Source organism: Hipposideros armiger, unplaced genomic scaffold (assembly GCF_001890085.2).
Source record: "Hipposideros armiger isolate ML-2016 unplaced genomic scaffold, ASM189008v1 scaffold_14, whole genome shotgun sequence".
In the NCBI taxonomy this organism is placed as follows: domain Eukaryota; kingdom Metazoa; phylum Chordata; class Mammalia; order Chiroptera; family Hipposideridae; genus Hipposideros; species Hipposideros armiger.
Window position 1 is genome coordinate 5,748,349 of NW_017731364.1, and position 20,535 is coordinate 5,768,883.

General features: G+C 45.1%; 1 protein-coding gene across 3 annotated transcripts in view; it reads left to right on the top strand.

Annotated features, from left to right (window-relative positions):
* Window positions 1-20,535, top strand: part of LPP (LIM domain containing preferred translocation partner in lipoma) — a 663,248-nt gene that overhangs the window by 51,107 nt on the left and 591,606 nt on the right. For 2 of the 3 annotated variants that reach the window (XM_019623578.1, XM_019623569.1), the window contains exon 2: window positions 2,599-2,721. The exons of the other annotated variant lie outside the window; for it this stretch is intronic. The gene's annotated coding sequence lies outside the window, so the exon portion shown is untranslated. The remainder of the gene's footprint in view (window positions 1-2,598; window positions 2,722-20,535) is intronic. 3 annotated transcript variants of the gene reach the window in all.

Here is a 20,535-nt window from a genome sequence, read left to right on the forward strand (position 1 = left end):
CTGCAGAATCATGAGGCAGTGGAAGGTGTGGCTGTTCTCATCCCTACTTCACAGATAAGGCAATTGAGGCTGAGTGAGCAGATGGGATTTCTCAGGCTACTCAGCTGGTCAGTGTGGAAGCCGGGAGCTGGGATGCCACACCTAACAACACTTCCTCCTGGGCCAATGACCTGGATCACTGGTTTTCTCAAACTCACTTTTTCCACCCTGGACGATCTTGGTTGACATCCTTGGAAGCCTAAGGTGGCCATGAATTTCAAAGGTTCCAGAGACAAGCTGTAAGATTTTTCAAAGATGAGCTGTAGGGAATTTGGGACACAAAATGTGTTTCTCCCTCGGGCTCTTTATTGCTGTCATATTGTTTGTGCAGTTTGAAAATGTGCAGTTTGAAAATGAGAGCAAAGAAGGAAAGAAATGGGCCCCTGTCCCTTAGTGAGCATGTTCTTTGCCCTGGACACAGTACTTTTCCATCTGTGAGCGTCAATAAATTTATAGATAGGGTGATCATAACACAGTATTTATTGTAGCATTTTGATGAACTACTTTGCATATTAAGTTAGTTAATTCTCATAAAACCTAATTTGGTAGATAGCAGTATTATTTCCCATTTTACAGAAGAGACAACTGAGGCTTAGCAAGATTTAAATAACTTGCTTATAAGAATATAGGGCCTAAATCTAAGGACCTGTATTATTATAATTATAATATATTATAATTAAATTATAACCTTAGATTATAATCTAAGTTTTCTAGTTTGAGAACTTTTTCTTCCGTGCTACACCATATATTGCATGTCTTACTGGTAAAAATGCAGAGCAGGTACATCTCAGACCTTGGAGGTTACAGGAATCTGAGCTGGAAGGTTCTAGGAAGCCCTCAGAAAGCTGTGCTCCTCTGAGCCTGGGAAGCTCCAGGAGTGGCCTTGGGGTTGAGGTGCTGGGTGGGGGAGGTGACCAGTGGTGAGAGAGTAGGGGGAAAGGGAGCTCTGGACCCAGCCTGAGCAGCCTTGGTATAACTTAAATTACAAGCTGAGCATCTGCAAAGTGTTTTGTGTAAAGGAAAGGTTCTGCTGTTAGGAGGGGGAAAAAAAGTTTGAAAACCACTGTTAGCCCAGTCTATCCTTTTACTAAGGGACAAGTCACAGTTATGAGGGTTCCGGGAGCTTTTTTCCTTTTTCAGGGAAGTGGGCATTCTGCCCATCTCCCTCTGAGGTCTCGGGAGCATCTGGCTACAGATTGAAGGGTCAGGCAGCCTCTGAGCAGCTGCAGAAGCTTCAGGCTGCCCTGTGTGCACGATCCTTGACCTGTGTGTTTCAGCTTGGCTCCGTCTCCTCTTTGGACCTTGGGAACCTTACTGAGATTAGTCTCCTTTCTGTGCGGAAGGGAGTGGAAATGACAGTCTGTAGTGTGTTATCTCCCTGGCCCAATCATCAAAGACATTGTCTACCTGAATACATGTGATTGCTGAGTATCCACTGCGTACACAGTGCCGAGAGCACAGGTGAGGTTCCTGACTTCGAGGGACTCGTGAGGAGACAGAAACAGATGACTTCTGTCAAGTATTTTTGGAGACAGTTATGTGATTATCATGTGTGACAGTTACGTGACGACGATTTCATCTCAAAGAAATGGGATGGGGGTATCGGGGCAATTGGAAAGAAGGTTGGGAATTGGGGAGGACAGTCTAGACTTGCAGGGGGGCTGCTTGTACTGTGAGTTAGTTAATCCTGGCCTCTTCCACTTACTATCTCTGGGATTGGCACAGTTTACTTTTTCTTTCAGCCCTCATTTCCGCATTGGTACTTGGGAGGAGGCTGCCCAGCTCACAGGGCTGTGGATGGCATTAAATGGGACAATGTATGCAACCTGCTTAGTACAGTGCTCAGAGGAAACACTCATTAAATTATAGCATTACTGTTACTATTCTTATTATTGACAGCCAAAGAGACTATTTTAAAAAATCTGATCCATGGTGTGATTAGAGCTTCTCCTCACAAAAATGCCGTTTTTAGAAATAGAATCCAATTACCTTTAGCCTGCAACAAATTACAGTTGACTTTTCTAAGTTGCCTTTGTCTGCACCCTTCTGCCTGCCTCTAAGCTTGCCGCTCTTTGGACATAGCTCCTCGTTATCTGGGCTGAAATCTTGCCTTTTGCCTGGAGTGCCTCTGCTCCGTCATCTTTCCAAATCCGAGACCCACCCTCTTTTAACATCTAGCCTGGAAGTCCATCCCTCCCATGGAGGGGGGACCCTACTGAAGTCTGAACTTGTGGAGTGGGCCACACCTTGTCCTGTATTGTGGTCAGTGTCTCTCTTCTATGCTTGTGAGCTCCTTGCACCTTGAAGTTGTCTGTGTGTCCCTGCCCTTTCCTGTAGTGTCCCTGGGGATTCGGGCACACACTCCTAGTGGGCGCCCACACATGTGTGTCACGTATTAATGTAGCGCTTCTCTCCAATGTTAAGCACCAGGAAGCAGGTGACAAAATGCAAAGCGGAACATAATCATCACTGAGCTGTGTGCTCATCCATCTTGGGAATGGATTTCTGGGGAAGGCCTGGCCCCTCCGTAAATGACATCGATGACTTGGATCTTTGCAGAAATTGAAGAGAATCCTGAGGACTAGCGTGTTGGGAGAGGTCTGAAGGAAGGCAGACCAGCGCCTGTATCCCCGAGCTCTTTGGGTGCCTCTAGCTCCCAGGGCACCTGCATCAGGACCTCTGGTATGTATGTGGGCCTGGAGTGCCCGGATTTGAGGTTGAGTTTCTGTGAGCTGGCCTGGGAGGTTTAATGAGTTGGAATTTCTATCTCTTTGGTATCTGCAACTTGAAATATCCTGTACCCTTCCTAATTCATGTTTGGGAGCTTCCTTAGTGCTCTCTGGTAAATAGCTCCTTACTGTATGTTTATTTCCCCATGGGCAGATTACAGAGAGACTGGAGCCTGTGTTTCTAACAACTTCTCCAAGGAAAACATTGCAGGTCACGTTTTCGGAACTGAGAATCTCAGGGGGCCTTCCAAGCTTCCATCTCTGTTCCCTCCTTTTGGCCTGGCATTTGCTTGTAGCTGAAAAGGGAGAGTTGGTCTTGAGCATTGCTGTAAACATATGCGGTTGAAAATTTGACAGTCACTGCTGACCTTCAACTGCAAGAGTGAGCGGTATATAGACATAACCCTGTGGAGCATCAAATTATTACTCTTTAATTCCCAGAGCCATAATGTTTCTTTGTCTTGAGAATGACCTCACTGTTTTCTGAATTTGTAATGGAATGCACAGTCATTTACAAGTAATCACACAATGATCCCTTACACTTTTGTACTGCCTTCGCCGTTTTCCAGAGGGCTTTCACTCATATTATCTCATTTGATCCTCGTAACTGCTCTGAGAGGTAGGCAGAGGGGCTATTTTAATCTCTAATTTTCAAGTGTAGAAACTAAGGTTTAGAAAAGTTAAACAGTTATCCAGAGGTCATGCAGCTAGAAGAATTGCCCCTGGAATCTCGAGTAGTCTAACTCCTAAACCACATTTTTTTGTTGTTTTTTTCTAAACTATTTATTCTTGCTGTGACCTTGGGAATATACTTAACCTCTCTGAGCCTCAGTTTGCCTAGGACTATCTTGGATATAAGATATATCCACCTCCAGGGGAAATTGCCAGTAGGGATGAAATGAGACTACCTGGGGAAGCATGTACTAAATCGTAAAACATTTACCGTGAATCCAAATAGTGCCATCAGAACTGTGGCAGAAAAGAACATTTTCCCCTACTTTTTGTAAGGACACCAAGGTCCAGAATGGTGCTGGAGTTGTCAGGGATCACGAGCTCACAGCCCTGTGATCAGCAGAGTGGCCCTGCTGTCCTGCCTGAAGGCTGCTGAGAGCACTCCTGTTGACAAGGCCCTCTTTTCTTACAGAGCTCTCTCTCTTCATGTTCCTTGGAACAGCCTTGTCTCCTGGAGACAGTTTTAGGTCCAGCAGGAGTGGGGAGCTGGGAATGGGATGTGCATCTTTGAATGTGGCATGGGCGACGGGCTAGAGGTGGATGGAGAACTGGTCTGGAAGGCCTAACTTCTCCCATTTCTCATGACTGGGATTTAATGGGATACGTCTTGTGAATCCACAAGGCCAGCATTGCATAGGCAGAACAGGTTGCTTAGCAGAAACACTTATTGGAAAACCCAAAAAGGATGGGTTTTAAGTTGGCCACAAACTCATTAGGAGCTAGCAGTGTGATATGGTTGCGAACTAGCCAGAGTAACTGAGGGATGAGATCTTGGATAGCTTCATTTTTATATCCGTGTTCACCTACAAAAATTCCAAACCAATGAGACAGACATAGGTTGTTTGTATGGTTCTCAGAGGCCGAATGGGGAGCAGGAGATAGAAGGCCAGGGAGCCAGAGTTTGTTTCCATATAAGGAAGAACTTTCTGTTGGAAAGATGAAATTTGCAGCTGCAGGAGATAATGATCTCCACCTCTTTGGAGACCTCAGGGATTCAATGGAGGGTTCATTCATGGGGGTGAGCATGGGCTCAATGGCCTCTATGGTCTTTTCTCCTTGAGATCCCAGAGCCAGTGGTTCTCAGTGGTCAAGAGGAAGAGAGGCACACACACATTAAGGAATGCAGAGTCCCTTTGTGGATGTGGAAACTGATCTCCGAATGCTACTTGCAGAATAGAGGGTAGTACAGACTTTATCACTCTGGTTTTCATCCCTACCCCTGTAGCTCCCTCCTTGGTCTTCAGAGCCCCCAGGCCATCCCTGGGTATCTATTTTTCATGCAATATCTGTTTCCTCTGATGAAATGTTCCTCTTGCAATATCGGAAGGGACTGCGAGCTCCTAACAGGATGACAACCTTTCTACAGAAGCACTAGGTGTGATGGCACGTTAGTCTTCTCAGTTACAGATGGGCCGTCCCTCTTCAGGCCGGCCTCTGGGACATCTTGGGAGCACTGCGGTAGCAAGAATTGGGTCCTGAGCTCTGGTTCTGGCATGTGGTGGAAGGTTCTCTAGTCCTGTTTCCTTACCTCATTTAATAGTCACCTATATTTGTGTTCATGTATTAGACATACAATAAATAAGTAAGTAATCTTTGCAATATTTCAGGTATTGTGGCGTGCTTACAAAGCCAAGTAATCAAAATAAATGTGTTATGACTATTTGTCTAGACCAAGTAGAAGCTGCTTTAGATCACATAGTTGGACAATTTTGGAATATTTACCCTATTTATAGATGAGACAATATAAGCTACGAAAGGAAAACTGATTTGTCCAAAATCTTAAGGAGTGACTGATGTAGGCTCAGGGCTTGGGTCCCTTTGCTCCCTTCTGCTTATTGCTAGAAGACTCCCTGGGGATTAGAACAAGCAGTCTCATGGTTCAAGCCCAAAAGCCAGGAAGTGGGCAATGAGTCTGAAAAATGTCACTTCTGACCTATAAAAGCCCTTATAGCCAAGAGTAGAACAAGATCGTGCTAACAAATAGAACCACTGGGAAGCCATGATATAGATTCCCTTCTCAGAGCAGACCTGTCTTTCCCTGCACCACCAGTATCCCTAGTGTCTCAACTCACTCCCCTTTCTTGTCCTCTAATTCAGCCTGGAGTCCTTTAGAACAGATTCATTCCTGACCAACTTCACTGATCCCACTTATTGAACACTACTCTGGAACTTCGGATTGGAATTAATCTTACAAATTAAACTGGGCATTCCACCTTCCTACCCTTCCCCACCACGGTTCCCTTGAAAGTCTGGTTTTATTCTGGGTCTTCCTGTCCGATGCCTGTCCTATGAAGAACTCGTGCAAAACTGAGTTCCCAGGAGGACTTTCAGCCCAAGGGAGTCAGGGACTGGGGTCTGAGGGTGGGGATTATTTTAGGACTCATCTGCCATGAAAAGAACTACATACTTGATCCTTGGTGACCTCTTCAGGTGAATTCCCCCAAATTGCTCCCTGTACCCTGAATTAATAGATTGGCTTCCTAAGCTTCCTAAATGTAGTTGCATTCTAGATGGCCCCATTCCTAAGGTGAAAGCACAGCCTTTCAAACCAGTCACTTCCTTGTTCGGGTGGGGGAGGATTTTCTTGTAACAGGACCGCCTGTGGAACAGTTTAGACTCCACTTCTTTTGGGGTTAAACATTTACTCCGAGTAAGGAATTCTGTTGTAAGTGGGGCATGTTCTTCAAGTGCCAGAGAAGAGAAGGGTGATTTTTCTGACATCCTCTAGCCTGCTTTCCCATTTATGGAAATGTTTACCCACCACACTGATCTATTGGAAGAGAAGGAGGTGACTCAGGGCTTAGGAGAAGCAGGATTTGAATTCCTGTTTCCAGAAACAAAGTTGCTCCCCTCCCCCCACCCCTCCATTCCTGCCCCTTGTTCTGGAAGCTGAGGAGAGACTATCTCAGTGCTGTTCCCCTCTGGCCTCTGGATCACCTCCTTGCAGTGGGACTCAGGGTTGTGAGAGGGAGTGAGAGCCACCGGAGGGCCAGCTGCCTGTGGGGCCTGATGCCGCGTGAGTACATCATTATTGCCGGGGCGAATGGCATTTCTGCTCTCAGACCCTGAGCTGCCAGCCCTGACAGCTGGTTCGCTTGCCCGGTGATGGGACTTGTTCCTGGGAGCTCTGACTGCTTTAATTTGGGGTCTGGACAGCTGCTTTCCCAGGAGAATACTCCTAACCGTGGGATTTGGAGATAGATTCTGCCTGAGGGAAAATTCTATTTGTGTATAAAGGAATTAGAGAGATATTTCCTCCCACCTGAGGCCTAGCTTGAGTTGGGTAGGAAGATAATTTTGGAGTGTTGTCTGTCTGATTGCTAAGGCTAAAGCAATAAGCCAGAAAGGATGTTTAGGGATGCCTAGGTTAGGTAGGGATAGTTTTAGCTTGAGAAACAGTTATGGTTGGTCTTAAGAGTACATCAGTTGTTGTGATACAGCATTTGCACAGCATACAGTCTGGAATAAACACCTGATGTGCAGGACCTTGTGTAGATTTGATGGGTTGACAGTGTTGGGAAGAGATTATTCAGTTGATCTGTCTCATTTTACAGCATGGTCATGGGCAGTAGAGGCCCGGAAGGCACAGGTAACTTGCCCCGCAGGTATGTGGCTAATTAGGTGGGATTAGAACACAGATCTTCTCACTCTCGGTTCAGTCCTCCTTCCACTACACTTAAGCTGCCCCTTCAGGCAAAGGCAAAGACTGTTCCCATTGTGCAGATGAAGAGACTGGGACTCAGAGATGCTTCTATTGCCCACACTTACAGTTCCAATTGGTGAGAAACTGAGAACTAGAGCCACGTCCTCCCAGTTCAGGTCTCTCTCGTGTTGCAAGGGTTTAGATGCCTGAATTTGTTGTTTTTTAAAAATTTCCTCCCACCCCCCCACTCCCCCCCCCTTTTTTTTTTTTTTTTTTACTTACTTGCCTTTTTCCTTGCTTTTGGTCATGTGAATGTTGTTTGAATGTGAACTGCTACCTTCTGATCTGCTTTGCTGCCTATACCTTTTTCTTTTCTGAAAGGGGATGATAGCTTGTCCAAAAGGCAGAACTGACTAGCAGAGCCCTTTATTTCAGTTTCATCCGTGGCAGTGGAAATTTTGCACAGTCCTTGAAAGAAACTGAGCAGGGCTTTTCAGCTAAGCCTCTATCCCTATTTTTGAAGCTGCAAGAATTCTGAACTATTATCCCCTCCCATTCAAAGGTGAGCTCTGATTCCGAATAGATTTTAAACTCTCTCTCTCTCTCTCTCTCTCTCTCTCTCTCTCTCTCTCTCTTTCTCTCTCTCCCTCTCTCTCTCCCTCTCTCTGTCTTGCCTTCTTTGATGCTGTGGCAGCATCTGAGAGAGACCAAGAGGCTCACTACCCCGTCACAGTCCACCAGATGCCATAATGAATAACTCTTTGTGGTCAGTTCAGTTTCTGATCACCTTGGGGCCCTTTCCTCCAGTGCAGAGGAGACAATGGAGATGTGTTTTGGGGAAGCACTTTGATGCCAGTGACATTAGGTGACAGATTTTAACAGGGCAGAGAAAGTGCTCTGAGACCTTACGTTTGCTCCTGTCAGTGTTGAAGGGAGGGGGAGAAGCTGTGTAAGTTGCTCTGAAGTCCTGGGGAGGCGGGTCATGACCAGATCTTCTCAGTACCTGCATGCAACCTGTCTCCTCCTCCATGGCCTGTGGCTGGGGGTGGGGGTGGGGGGGATTGTGATTGGGGGCCCTGCTCACCAGGTGGGAAGAGGCTGCCTTGAAGCTTGAAGGCTTGGGATGTTTTCCTGCTGTGGTGCTGATGGACAGGGGCACTGAGAGAGTAGGGTTGGTAGTATCAATGTGAACAAACACTATTCCTGTTAATAAGGAGAACGGATATGAATTGATTGCTTCCCAGTGCCAAGCGTGGGGCTAAGTAAGTACTTGGCCTAAATCACAGAGTCACTACTATAGCTACCCATGTGTACATACAATTAAAACAATTTTTTTTTTAAATTTTGGTAAAGTACACATAATATAGCATTTAACATTTTAACCATTTTAAGTGTACAGCTCAGTACTGTTAAATACAGTCACTACCTTCTTTATGTATGAGTTTGACTAATCTAGGTATCTCGCATAAGTTGATCCTTTTCTGACTGCCGTATTTCACTTAGCATAATGTCCTCAAGTTTTATCTATGATGTAGCATATGTCAGAATTTCCGTCCTTTTTAAGGCTGAATAACATTTCCTTGCATGCATATACTTCTTCTTCTTTTTTAAAACCCATTTAGGTACGAGTACTGTTTTTTTTTTTTTTTTAGCCTCCTTTTTATAGAGGAAGAACCTGAGGCTTCAAAGGGTTAAGTAAATTTCCTAAAGTCACACTGTTAGTAGGAGCTGGGGTTTGAACCCAGTACTATGACTTCAGAGAGCATGTGATTGGGAATAAGCAGATGCTGGATTTTAGCTGACAAGAGTGTGAAAAGCCAGGGTGATTCTTAACTGGATAGTGATACCTCCTCACACGTTGCTGTGACATTTCAGTGACCAAGTGTTCCACAGGACTGTACGTAGGTATTTTCCTGTTTTCTATTGGCCTTTGAGAACCTCAGGGCCACATTTGAAGCCCACCTCGAGCACATGGCATGAGACTTACAGCTCTTATTTTTTGTAACTCCTTTCCTTCACCTTATTTTTCCTTCCCCCCTCCCCAATTTTTTCACTCTTACAAAAGTCATGACCTATGTGCATCTTTTGCTAGGTACTTAAGATCTTTTGTGGAACAAAGCAAAATATATAAATCAGTGACATGATACCAGGAATTTTTGTAATTAGGCACAGCTGGTCTGTGGAGCAGCGGACAGAGACTGAAGAGGAGAGTTTCTGACTTGGCTCTGCTGCTCACTCAGTGTTGAGCTTGGGCGGCGATGCATCCTCCTTCTGAGTCTTGGTTTTCTCACCTGGAAGGTGGGGTTGTTGTCGATGACAGTGAACATTTCTTCTGTGCTGAGCCCAAGGCGCTCTACATGATTTATCTCTTTCAATTCCCCCAGTGCTCCCCCATTGCAGGTGCTGTTAGACTCATTTTACCTGAGAAAAGGAAGGGGTAGAGAAGGGGGAAAACTTGCCCAGACTCCTACAGCTCCTGAGTGCCAGCGTTAGTGATCCGTGTCTGACTCCGAAGCCCAGGGTGTTAGCCACAGCACTGGGCACTTGCCCTTCAGCAGTCTGTGAGGTTTCTTTCATCTGCGGCATGTATTCATCTAATTTTATTAAATCTTTATTGGATTCCCACTTGTGTGCCTTGTACTGTTCTGGGCGCTGATCCAGCACTGGGTTTAGAGGGAAGAAAAAGACACAGGAAACAATGATCCCTTGGAGCTTACATTCTGGTAGGGGCGTGTGGAGGGGGCAGCCAATAAATGAACAAGTAAACAGTAGAGAAGGATAAGTAACACTTAGGAAGATTCACATAGGGTGCTCTGACAGAGTGAGTGGAGGAAGAGCGCTGGGAGGTGACTGTTTAAGCTGAGATCTGAATGACAAGGAGCCAGCCATGTAAAAGTCAGAGGGAAGAGCACTGTGGGCAGAGGGCATGGTCGATGCAAGGGCTGTGGGGTGGGAATGGGTTTGTGTTTGAGGAACAGAAGGAGCCCAGAGTGCTAGGAGGGGGTGGGCTGCAGGGGGAGAGGCCTGAGGAGAGTGGGAGGGGGGCTGGTAGGTGTTAGTGAGCTAGAGCAGGGTCTTGGACCCGAGTCTAGGTGTGATGGGAAGCATCTGAGTTATGTTTTACCAGCATCATTGTGGCCGCTATGGGGGGAAATAGATTGCAAGGAGGGAGCAAGAGTAGAAGCAAGAAGGAGGTTAGTAGGAGACTCTTGTGATCATCCACGTGGGAGGTGGCAGTTACTTTCATTACGGTGGTAGAAGTGGGTCCAGAAAGATGTGATGGGTTCATGATATGTTCTGTAGAGATTGTCTACAGGATAAGTGCAATTTCCTTCAGAGAAGTGTCAAGCTCAGTGGCCGGGTATCTGGGAGACCCTGATGGAGGTGAAAACATATGCACAGACTTGCAGCTGAACCAGACTAAGGAGTCTGTGTGCTGCCCACTTTGGTTTCTAACCTTGAGCTTCTGGCTAAGGAGCGGAGGGCAGTGGCTTCCTGCCTCTAACTTCCTGGCTGAGAGCTGCTGGAATGCCCCAAAATAAGCCCTGCAGAACATGCCATTTCCTTTGCTCTCCCTGGGTATTTGTCTAAAGCATTCTTTCCCATCAAGAATATGGAACATTCAGAGTGATGTTGACTTTATGGGCCATATTTAACATAGTGTTTTCCTTGATGTATCGTCTGCTCTTGCAGAGATTCCAGCCTCCGGGAAACTTTGGTGAGGAGCCTTAACCCACTACCCTGTAAGATGGGTCTGGAAGCTGTAGTGGGAGCCCAGAAGAGCTGGGGCTTCAAAGCCCCACCTTGGTTTGAGGACCCTGGTCCAAAGGCACTTTCCAGTCCACCTTTTCATTTGCATGGTGCTTTCATTCACACGAGCTTGCTGGCCCTTGCCTCCTCCCTGTAACTACTTTTAAGGGGCTCAGCTTTCCTTTAATGCTCCATTTTTCAGTAGAGGACCTGGTCTCAGAGAAGTCAGGTGGTTTAGTCAATTTAAGGTAGTGGGAATCCAAGATTCCTGACAGAGCCTGGTGCTGTAGTCACCAGGCCAAAGTGACCTCATATGTGACCTCATGGTGATCTTGTACTTCACTCAGCCTAAGCCTGGAGGTTCTCAGAGATAATAAACCAAGTCCTATGAAATTCACTCTTGAGGCTTCTTCATTCACTCCTCTTCAAATAGTTTGCAGTCTATAGTTATCAGGCTTTTTCTTTTAAGACTCTTTAACGTCATCTCTTAAAAACAATGTCTTGTTTTTTTACTCATTTGAATGTCTTTTAAAATTTCTTTCATATCACCCATTCATTTAGTCACCAAACATTTATTGAGTTCTTACTGTATGCCAGGCATTGTGCTAGGTGCTGGGGATTGATTCAGAGATAATTTGGAGGCGTTTGGAAGGGGAGTGGATAATTACAGCACAGTGAGATAAGTGCTATAATAGAGGGATATATAAAGAGCTAGAAATAGCACTATGAATAACATCTCTGAATAAATTGCCGTCTTTTTTTTTTCCTTTTGGATTATTCCCTTATGTATATTGCCCAAAGTGGGATTACTGGGTCATTTAAAAGATGAAAACAATTTGGCACAAAAAGATGTAATGGCTTGCCTGGGGAATACAGCTCAATTTTCAACAGGGGGAAAAATTGTTGACAACTCCAGATTTAGATACTTCACCTGCAGGACTGGGCAGTTTTTGTACTACCCCTGTCAATATCAACACAGTGGCTTTCAGGGGGGAACACCTATTCTAAACATGTCAGTCTGTGTGTAGAAACACACATTCTTATATTTAACCTCACAAGTTAATCGTTAATTCTCACAAGAACCGAGCTGTATCAGTATGATTGTTTCTATTTCGCAAATGTTAACTGCTTTCGTTAATGGGAAGTGACTTACCCAGGATTCCGTAGTCAATTTGAGGAGAATCCAAGTATCAAGTGCAGATTTTCTGATTCCATGACTCCCATCCTGTTTCCTATGCTCTGCTCACCAAGTGAGAGTCCTTAGGCTCCAGCTGAGGCCTGGAATTCATTTAATGAGCTGTAGGGACACTTCTCAAGAAAGTCAGGATCTACAAAATAGGTATGGAAGTCCTAACTCCCAAAGTCATTGCCAGGGAACAGTGTTCCTCTGTACTTTGACCTGAAATGACCTGAAGGCCCACTATTCCTGATTTGGTCCCAGGTCCTGAAAGGTTACATGGCCTTAGTCCTGGAGCCCAGAATCCCATGTAAAGTGGAAACCATGCCACAGTTCTGCTTTGACACATTTATTATTTTCCTAGAATATTCATCTGTGTGTGTCCCTGACTGTAAGTTTATTTATTTTGTCGTTGAAAACCTTTTCCTAGTATCTTTGACATTAAGTAAAAGCTCCTGCCTCTTGGACCCAGGGCTCATCATAACCAGATGACAATACGTGCCCACTGTGAACTTCCTTGATGCTCCCTCTTACTCATCTGTAAGTCAGCCACGCTCCCTGCCATTCTCCACACGAGCCCTGCGTTTTCTCACCTTCATGCTTTAGGTCATGCTGCATGCTGCTCCTTTAGCCTGAGAGTTCTGCTGTCATCTGCATCCGTAGACCTCCTGGCCCTCTTTATAAACTTCTGCACATGTAACACTTTCTGAATGAAGTAATTCCTGACCATCTCCCCATCACCACACTCCCCGCCAGCCACACTCCTGCACACCAAAGTGATTTCTCTGTTCTCTCTTCTGCTAACTCACACCACAATGGGCTGTGAGGCACTAGAGTAAACTCTGGTGCTTATGAGCATGAGATCTTGGCTGTGATACCTCGGAGCTGTGTGATCTGTCAGGTCAGTTAACCTGATTGAGCCCGAGTTTCTTCATGTGTCAAATGGGTATAAACAATCATACCGAGTCATAGGGTTGTTATGAGGATTTGTATTGTTATCTGCGCTTCTAAGGCACTTGCCGTCTTCCACTGTGTTGATGTCTTTTCTCTCCTTCTAGACTGGGAGCTCCTTAAGGGCAGAAAGGGAAGCACATCTTGCTTGTGTCTTTGACATATGGGACTTGCTACAAAGTTTCTTTTAAGGGAAGGGATTCCATACAACTTAACTGGTGTCACCAGTGCAGGCTCATTACTAGTTGAAGGCTCCAGTCACATGGTGCCAGGCCTGGTGGGAGTTCAGAGATATGGCGCTTTGGGCACACGCAGTGTGTGTTGGATAGGCCTCTGCCTCCTGCTACTTCAGTGACAGGAAAGCAGCTATAGCCTGTGTTCAGCCTGTGTTCTTCTGATTTACCAGGTTGGGCTGCGCGGGCGTTTTCCTGAAGGTAGAGTGGAAACTCTACTTGGAACATGACAGGGTCTTCCATGGGTGAGAGTTCCAGACTAAAGGAAAGGGTCCACGAAGGTGTGGGTTTGGGACAACTCTGAGAGCCACCTAATCTTCTGACTTCCCTGTGGATAGGCCCCTTCAGGGGAAGCTCTCCTTTAGACACTGACACCCTTGCTATGTTTGGAAGCTGACCACGGAAGGGGATTTGGTTCATAAAAGGATAGCTCTACCATTTAACTTTTGCCTGAGTCATTGCCCAAAATGCAGTACCCATGAGCCTCAAGATCCAAGTGTTTTAGCCTGGCACACAAGGTCCTCCATATTCCAGCCGCAGCATTCCTTTCCAGCCTCAATGTCCCACCGCATCCCTCCATGTCCTCTGCCACTGGCCTCACCGGATTAGTCACTCTCCCCGAGAACACCCTGAGCTCATCCTCAAAGCCTTAGGACATCGTGTTCCCTGGGCCTCTTTCCTACTCCTCATACGTGGAAATCCTCTTGGGTATTCAAGCTTAGTTTAGAAGTTATCTGCAGAGCTTTTCCAGGTCTTCAAAATGGCATTGCATGTACTTGTGCTTTGCACACTTTTCATTCTGTTCTGTGTACTCAAGCATGTCCCCAGTGAGGCTGTGAGCTCTTGGAGAGCTCGAGGCATGTCTACCTGAGTACCTACACCTGCTGGGTCCATACACTGTGCCTTACTAAGGACAGGAGGTGCTAGCAAATGCATTTTTTATGTACCTCTGAATGCAGGGCACATGACATCCTGTCAGCTAACAGTTGCGCCAGAGCGGTGTGCTGAAGCTCATACTAGGGTTACCTGCAATTTTTTTGATCATGAGCCCAGCCATTTGAATGGTTTTTGAATTGGCCTGATGTCAGCTCATTGCTAACCTTTCTCAGTCGGGCTTCCCACATACCCAGCAGAGGTCTGCTTAGTGCCAGAGCTCTGAGCTTTTAATTTCACTTAGGAACATAACAGCAAGGCAGAATTCAAGAAGGGTCTATCTGCTTCTAATGTCAACAGTTTTTTACTTTGAAAGTTTGTTCAGCCTTTGTTGTTTTTTTATTTCATATCTACCTGAAATGTGAAAAATAACAGAAGAGTTTTTTTAGGTATATTTCTGCCTCTAGCAGAATAGCTATCCACAGTATAGTTGTAAGTGCACATTAGTAAATCGTGTGTCATGGAGCTTGATTTCAAAGACCAGGGTTCAAGTCCTGGCTTTACTGTTTCCCAGCTTCAAACCTTGCCTAACCTCCCTGACCCTTAGTTTCCTCAACAGACAGTTGGGCAATCTTTCTCATAGGGTTGATGGAAAGTTTAAATGAGGTTTTGGACATTAAATTGGGATTTTACTGCTGTGTGGTTCATAAACTGGGTTTGAAGGCCATTTATTTTTTATTTTTTAAAGATTTTTATTAAAATACAGCTAACATACAATGTTACATGAGTTTCAGGGTACATCATAATTGTTCAACATTTATAGACCTAAACAGGTGATCACCATGGTATGTCCAGTAACCATCTGACACCATAATACACTATCACAATATTATTGACTATATTCCCCACACTGTACATTACATCCCCATGGCTTATTTGTTTTATACCTGGAGACTTGGACCTCTTATTGCCCTTCACCTTTTCTCTCCCTTTTTAATTTTTCAGTTATAGTTGACATTCCATATTATTATTATTATTATTATTATTATTATTTATTTATTTATTTTTTTAGCTGAGCCATCCTGCTACCTGTTGGCAGCTCAGCGGCTGCTCAGCTCGGGCTGGACTTGAACCGCTGTTGCTCAGAGCTCAAACTCTTGAGCGAGCTCTTAACCAACTGAGCCACTTGGCCGGCCCAACATTCAGTATTATTTTATATTAATTTCAGGGGTACAGCATTGTGGTTTGACATTTATATAATTTAAGAAATGATCTCCCTGACTAGTCTAGTACCCATCTGGCACTACACATAATTATTACTATATTATTGACTATATTCTCTGTGCTTTATTTTATATCTTCATGACTATTTTGTAACTACCAATTTGTACTTCTTAATCCCTTCACCTTTTTCACCCTGCTCCCCAACCCCCTCGCATATATCACCCCAGGAAATCTAATACCCATCTGAAACCATACATAGTTATTACAATATTATTGACTGTATTCCTTATGCTATATCCTACATCCCCATGTTTGCTTTGTAACAACCAATTTGTACTTCTTAATGCCTTCCCCTTTTTTTGCCCACACCTCCAAGCCCCAACACATTTTGATGGCAACCATCAAAATGTTCTGTGTATCTATGAGTTCGTTTGTTATTTGTTTGCTTGTTTGTTTTGTTCTTTAGATTATACATATAAGCAAAATCACATTGCATCTGTCTTCCTCTGTCTGACACTCCACTCAGCACAAAAGCCTCCAGGTCCATCCATGCTGCTGCAGATGGCAAGAACCCATTCCCTTCCATGGCCAAGCAATATTCCACTGTATATATGTACCACCTGCTCTTTATTCATTCATCCATTGACAGACGCCCAGGCTGCCTCTACTTCTGGGTCATTGTAAATAATGCTGCAATGAACATAAGGATGCACATGTCCCCTTAAAGTAGGGTTTTGGATTTCTTCAGATAAATACCCAGAAGTGGGATTACTGGGTCCTTTTTGGTTTCTTGTTATGAAGTCTATTTTGTCTGGTATAGGTATGGCTACTCTAGCTTTTTGTTGTTGTTTGTTTCCATTTTCATGAAATATCGTTTTCCATCTCTTTACTTTCTGTCTGTGTGTGTGTCTTTCAATCTGAAGTGATTCTCTGGTAGGTAGCATCTTTAAGGGTTCTCTTTTCTTATCCATTCAGCCCTCCTATGTCTTTTGATTGGAACATTTAATCCATTTACATTGAAAGTAATTCTTGATAGACATATAGCTATTGCCATTATATTGTGTCGTCAGAAAAGTCATGACGCATTTTTTTATCTTTTTCAATGCAAAAATGCGTTATGGCTTTCCTGACGACCCAATATCATTGATAATTTGGATTTTTTTTTCTTTTTTTTTCTTTTTTCTTAGCAAAGTACGTCTAAAACTGTTTTGGTGGTGATGAACTCATTTAGCATTTTCTTTTCTGGGAAGCTCTTTATCAGTCCTTTGCTTTGAAATGATAGCTTTGCTGGGTAGAGTAGTCTTGGTTGTAGATCCTTGCTTTTCATTGTACTGTTCATCACATTGAATATTTCCTGCCAATCCCTCTGGCCTGCCAAGTTTCTGTTGAGAGATCAGCTGCCAGTCTTATGGGTGCTTCCTTGTAAGTTACTAGTTGCCTTTCTCTTGCTGCTTTTAGGATCCTCTCTTTGTCTTTACCTTTGTCTTAATGTGGGCCTGTTTGGGTTCTTCTTGTTTGGGACTCTCTGTGCTTCTAGGGCTTGTGTGTCTATTTCCTTCACCAGGTTAGAAAAGTTTTCAGTCATTATTTTTTCAAGCAGGGTCTCAATCCATTGCTTTCTCTCTTCTCCTTCTGCTACCCCTATGATGTGAATGTTGTTGTGCTTGATGTTGTTCCAGAGGTCTGTTAATCTATTACCATTTTTTAAATTCTTTTTCCTTTTTGCTGTTCTGATTCGGTGTTTTCTGTTACCTTGTCTTTCAAATTGTTTATTTGATCCTCTGCTTCATCTAGTCTGCTGGTGATTCCTTCTAGTGCATTCTTCCTTTCAGTTATTGCATTCTTCACTTTTGACTGGTTCTTTTTTATGGTTTCTATGACCTTTTTTATGCTTGCTATCTCTTGTTGAAGTTCTCACTGAGTTTTTTGAGCATCCTTATAACCACTGTTTTGAGCTCTGGTTGATTGCTTGCCTCCATTTTGTTTAGTTCCTTTTCTGCAGTTTTCGCCTGTTCTTTTATTTGGGATGTATTTCATTGTTTCCTTTTTTTGGCTGCCTCTCTGTTTTTGTTTATATGTATGAGGTAGATCTGCTATTACTCCCAGTCTTGGTTAGGTGGCCTTACGTAGTGAATGACCCGTGGGGGCCCAGTGGCACAGTCTCCCGGTTCACCTGCTCGGGGTGCTTCAGGAGTGTCCCTAGTGTGGGTTCTGTGTGCCCTCCTGTTACAGTTGAGCCTTGATTGCTGTTGTCAAATCAGTGGATGGGGTCGACCCTCAGGCTGATTGGCTGTGGGGTCTGGCCATGTCCACAGCTTATGGGGTGCTGTGTGGGGGCTTACCCCAGTGAGTGGGATTTGCCTCAGCAAGGTCTGGTGCCTGATGAGACTGTCCTTTATGTATGCCACTTGTGGGGCTAATTGGGCAGTGCTCGGCTGTGGTTGAGCCTTTTGGGAGGGGCCCTTGTGCAGGCCCAGGCCAGCCTCTGCCTGTGACCACCTGGGGACTACTTGGTAGGAGCTACAAAGTGATCCACAGTTTTTTGCTGCCTGTGCTAAAGCTGGAGGCATGTGTGAGAGGCCATGCTGCCACTGAGGACAGCTGTCACCACTACTAGTCCTGGGGTAGCTCCGCAAAATGCTAGGACACACCTTCCAGTTCTCTTAAAGTTCAGTCTCTGATAATTCCTCATGCAGTACGTGAGTTGGGTGAGGCAGCATCTCAAGGAGTCACTGGGGTGGAAAGAGTAGTGTTCTCCAGATTAATGTAGATTCTGGTTTGGTGCCAGTGCCGAGCCTGGAGCTACTCAGCAAAAGTCTCAAAGCATATCAAGGCTAGTCATTGCCCACCTCAGGCCTGTAGACTCTGATAGTTTCCCAAGAAAGAATACAATGAAAGTGGGGCTGGTTGCTCACTGAGAAAGTGCCTCCTTCATTGGTGGAGTTGGGTGGCAGAGCCTCGGAGCTCACCAGACCAATCAGAGTCAGATTTGGCGTTAAAAGTAGGGGCAGGCGCAACACATTAAAGATAACAGCTGGCTGCCTAGGAGAAGGACCCCACACAGAGAAAATGGCAACTTTTTTCTAGCCCTGGCCTCGAAGCTACACACCTCAGTCTGCTCCCCATATGCCTCTGATGACCCCCGAGTCACCATCCCTTTGCTGGGACCCCATGTGAATGCCTGTGAGTGAGTGAGTCTGTGCACGGGCTGTTTAAGAAGACATCTGGGTTTCCTGCAGCCTCTCGTCCCACCTGGATTGTTGGAATTCCCACTTTTTCACAGTGAGATATTGTGGGGACTCCTCTTCCTGTCAGCAGTACTCCATGGTGGGGTCCTTGGAGTGGGGCTAGGGTCCTTTGCACCTCCAGGGGGAACCTCCACTGCTGAGTTATCCCTTTCTATTTTCAGCTACCACGCGGAGGTTTGGGAGTAGCCTGGTTTGCGTCTCCACCCCTTCTACCAGACTTGACATGGCTTTTTTATTTTTATTTTTTATTCATTTATTATTTTTTATTTTTTAGCTGAGCCGTCCTGCCACCTGTTGGCAGCTCAGCGACAGCTCAGCTCGGGCGCAGTGTCACTGGCCCATGTGGGAATTGAACCGGTGGCCCTGTTGCTCAGAGCTCGTGTTCTTAAACCAACTCTTAACCAAGTGAGCCACTCGGCCGGCCCTCATATTTTCTTTAAAATAAAATTATAGATGGAAATTTGTTATTTCCCATCATCTCCTCCAACCATGTGCTGTTGGGAAGAGGAGGCACAGGGTTGGGCATTAGGGTCCATGGTTGTCATCTTGAATCTGTCACTGACCAGTGAGAGGACTTTGAGTCAACCCCTCCTTTCCTTCTTGGAGCCTCAGGGTCTTCATCTGTAAAGAGTGATGGCACTATGAGGTGACTCCTCTAAGATTTTAAAATGCTTCATGTTTGATGGTGTCAAAACCATCAATTTCTGCTGAGCTGCGTAGTCCTGCAGCTGGTTCTCTGATACTTTTCAATCTTTAGATTTAATCTATTCAACAATGTATAATTTTTTAAAGAGAAGCTTTTATAGACACTTCTGAAATATAAGGGTGGTGGGGGGGATAAATGGATGTTAAAAAATAGAAAACAACCAATTAAATAGTATATAGCATGTAATTCTCCTTGGAAACTTACCACGAAATTGAGGAGCGCTTTAACAACTGGTAATTTAAATTGCATTTGAACTCTGCTAATGGTTTGTTTGCATGGGAACTTCAATCATTTCACAGCGGTTCTTTAGCAAAGCTGCTTGTTCTCTTCATGGAAAAGAAGGAAAAAAAAATATTGAAAGAGAAGTTGACTATAGAAAAGGGAGGCCAGTTTCATTTGTGCATGGAGGGAAGCTGGCAAGTATGTGAGAAATTGCCCCAGGGCCAAGGTGGAGAGCTTTGCCTTTCTGCCAAGCTTAGAAATCTGGAAAGTCAGACATCACTTGCTGTAGTAGAAGCCACTATGGCTTGTATCTCCCCCTGCAAGGAGATGCTTCGGTTTCCTGGGTCTTGTGGGTGGGGGCTGTCTTTTGTTCTGTATGATTGCACTGCCCACAGGTCTAATGCTGGCCTCCTAATACTCCATTCCTCAGCAAGTTTGAAATTAGGCCTTTCTCTCATTTCAGTGGAATGGCTTTGAGGATTCTAATGTCCTTGAAGACCACTAGCTCTCAGGAAACTCATTGCTTTGCTGGGCTTATTCTGATTATGCTCCATTTTTCTAACTTAATTTCTTTCTGCTGTGGGGCTGTGAGAGCTTTGAAGCACGCGTTCAGAGGCCTGGGTGTGAAAGGCCTGGTTTTGCTCCAAAGCCGATGGTGTGATTGAGGGTAAATCCCTCTGCTGAATGAGTCTTGCTGTCCTCCTCTGGCAAATGGTGGTAACTGGGTCCAGTGGAACCAGCCCTGGACGGGAGCCCTGGACTGCCTGCAACTCATGGTGGGCTTCTGCAGCGGCCACCTCCCTACTCTGGCCCCAGCTGCTACTCCAGTCAGTTGGAAGTGTTTGAGGTGGGTTATCTTAATGTTGATCTTGTATGGGTATTTGAAGACTGAATAAGACAATAATACATGAGGGCCGGCCGAGTGGCGCGATGGTTAAGAGCTGGCTTGGGACGCCAGAGGGCCCTGGTTCGGATCCCACATATGAGGGCCAGTGACACTGCCCTCCA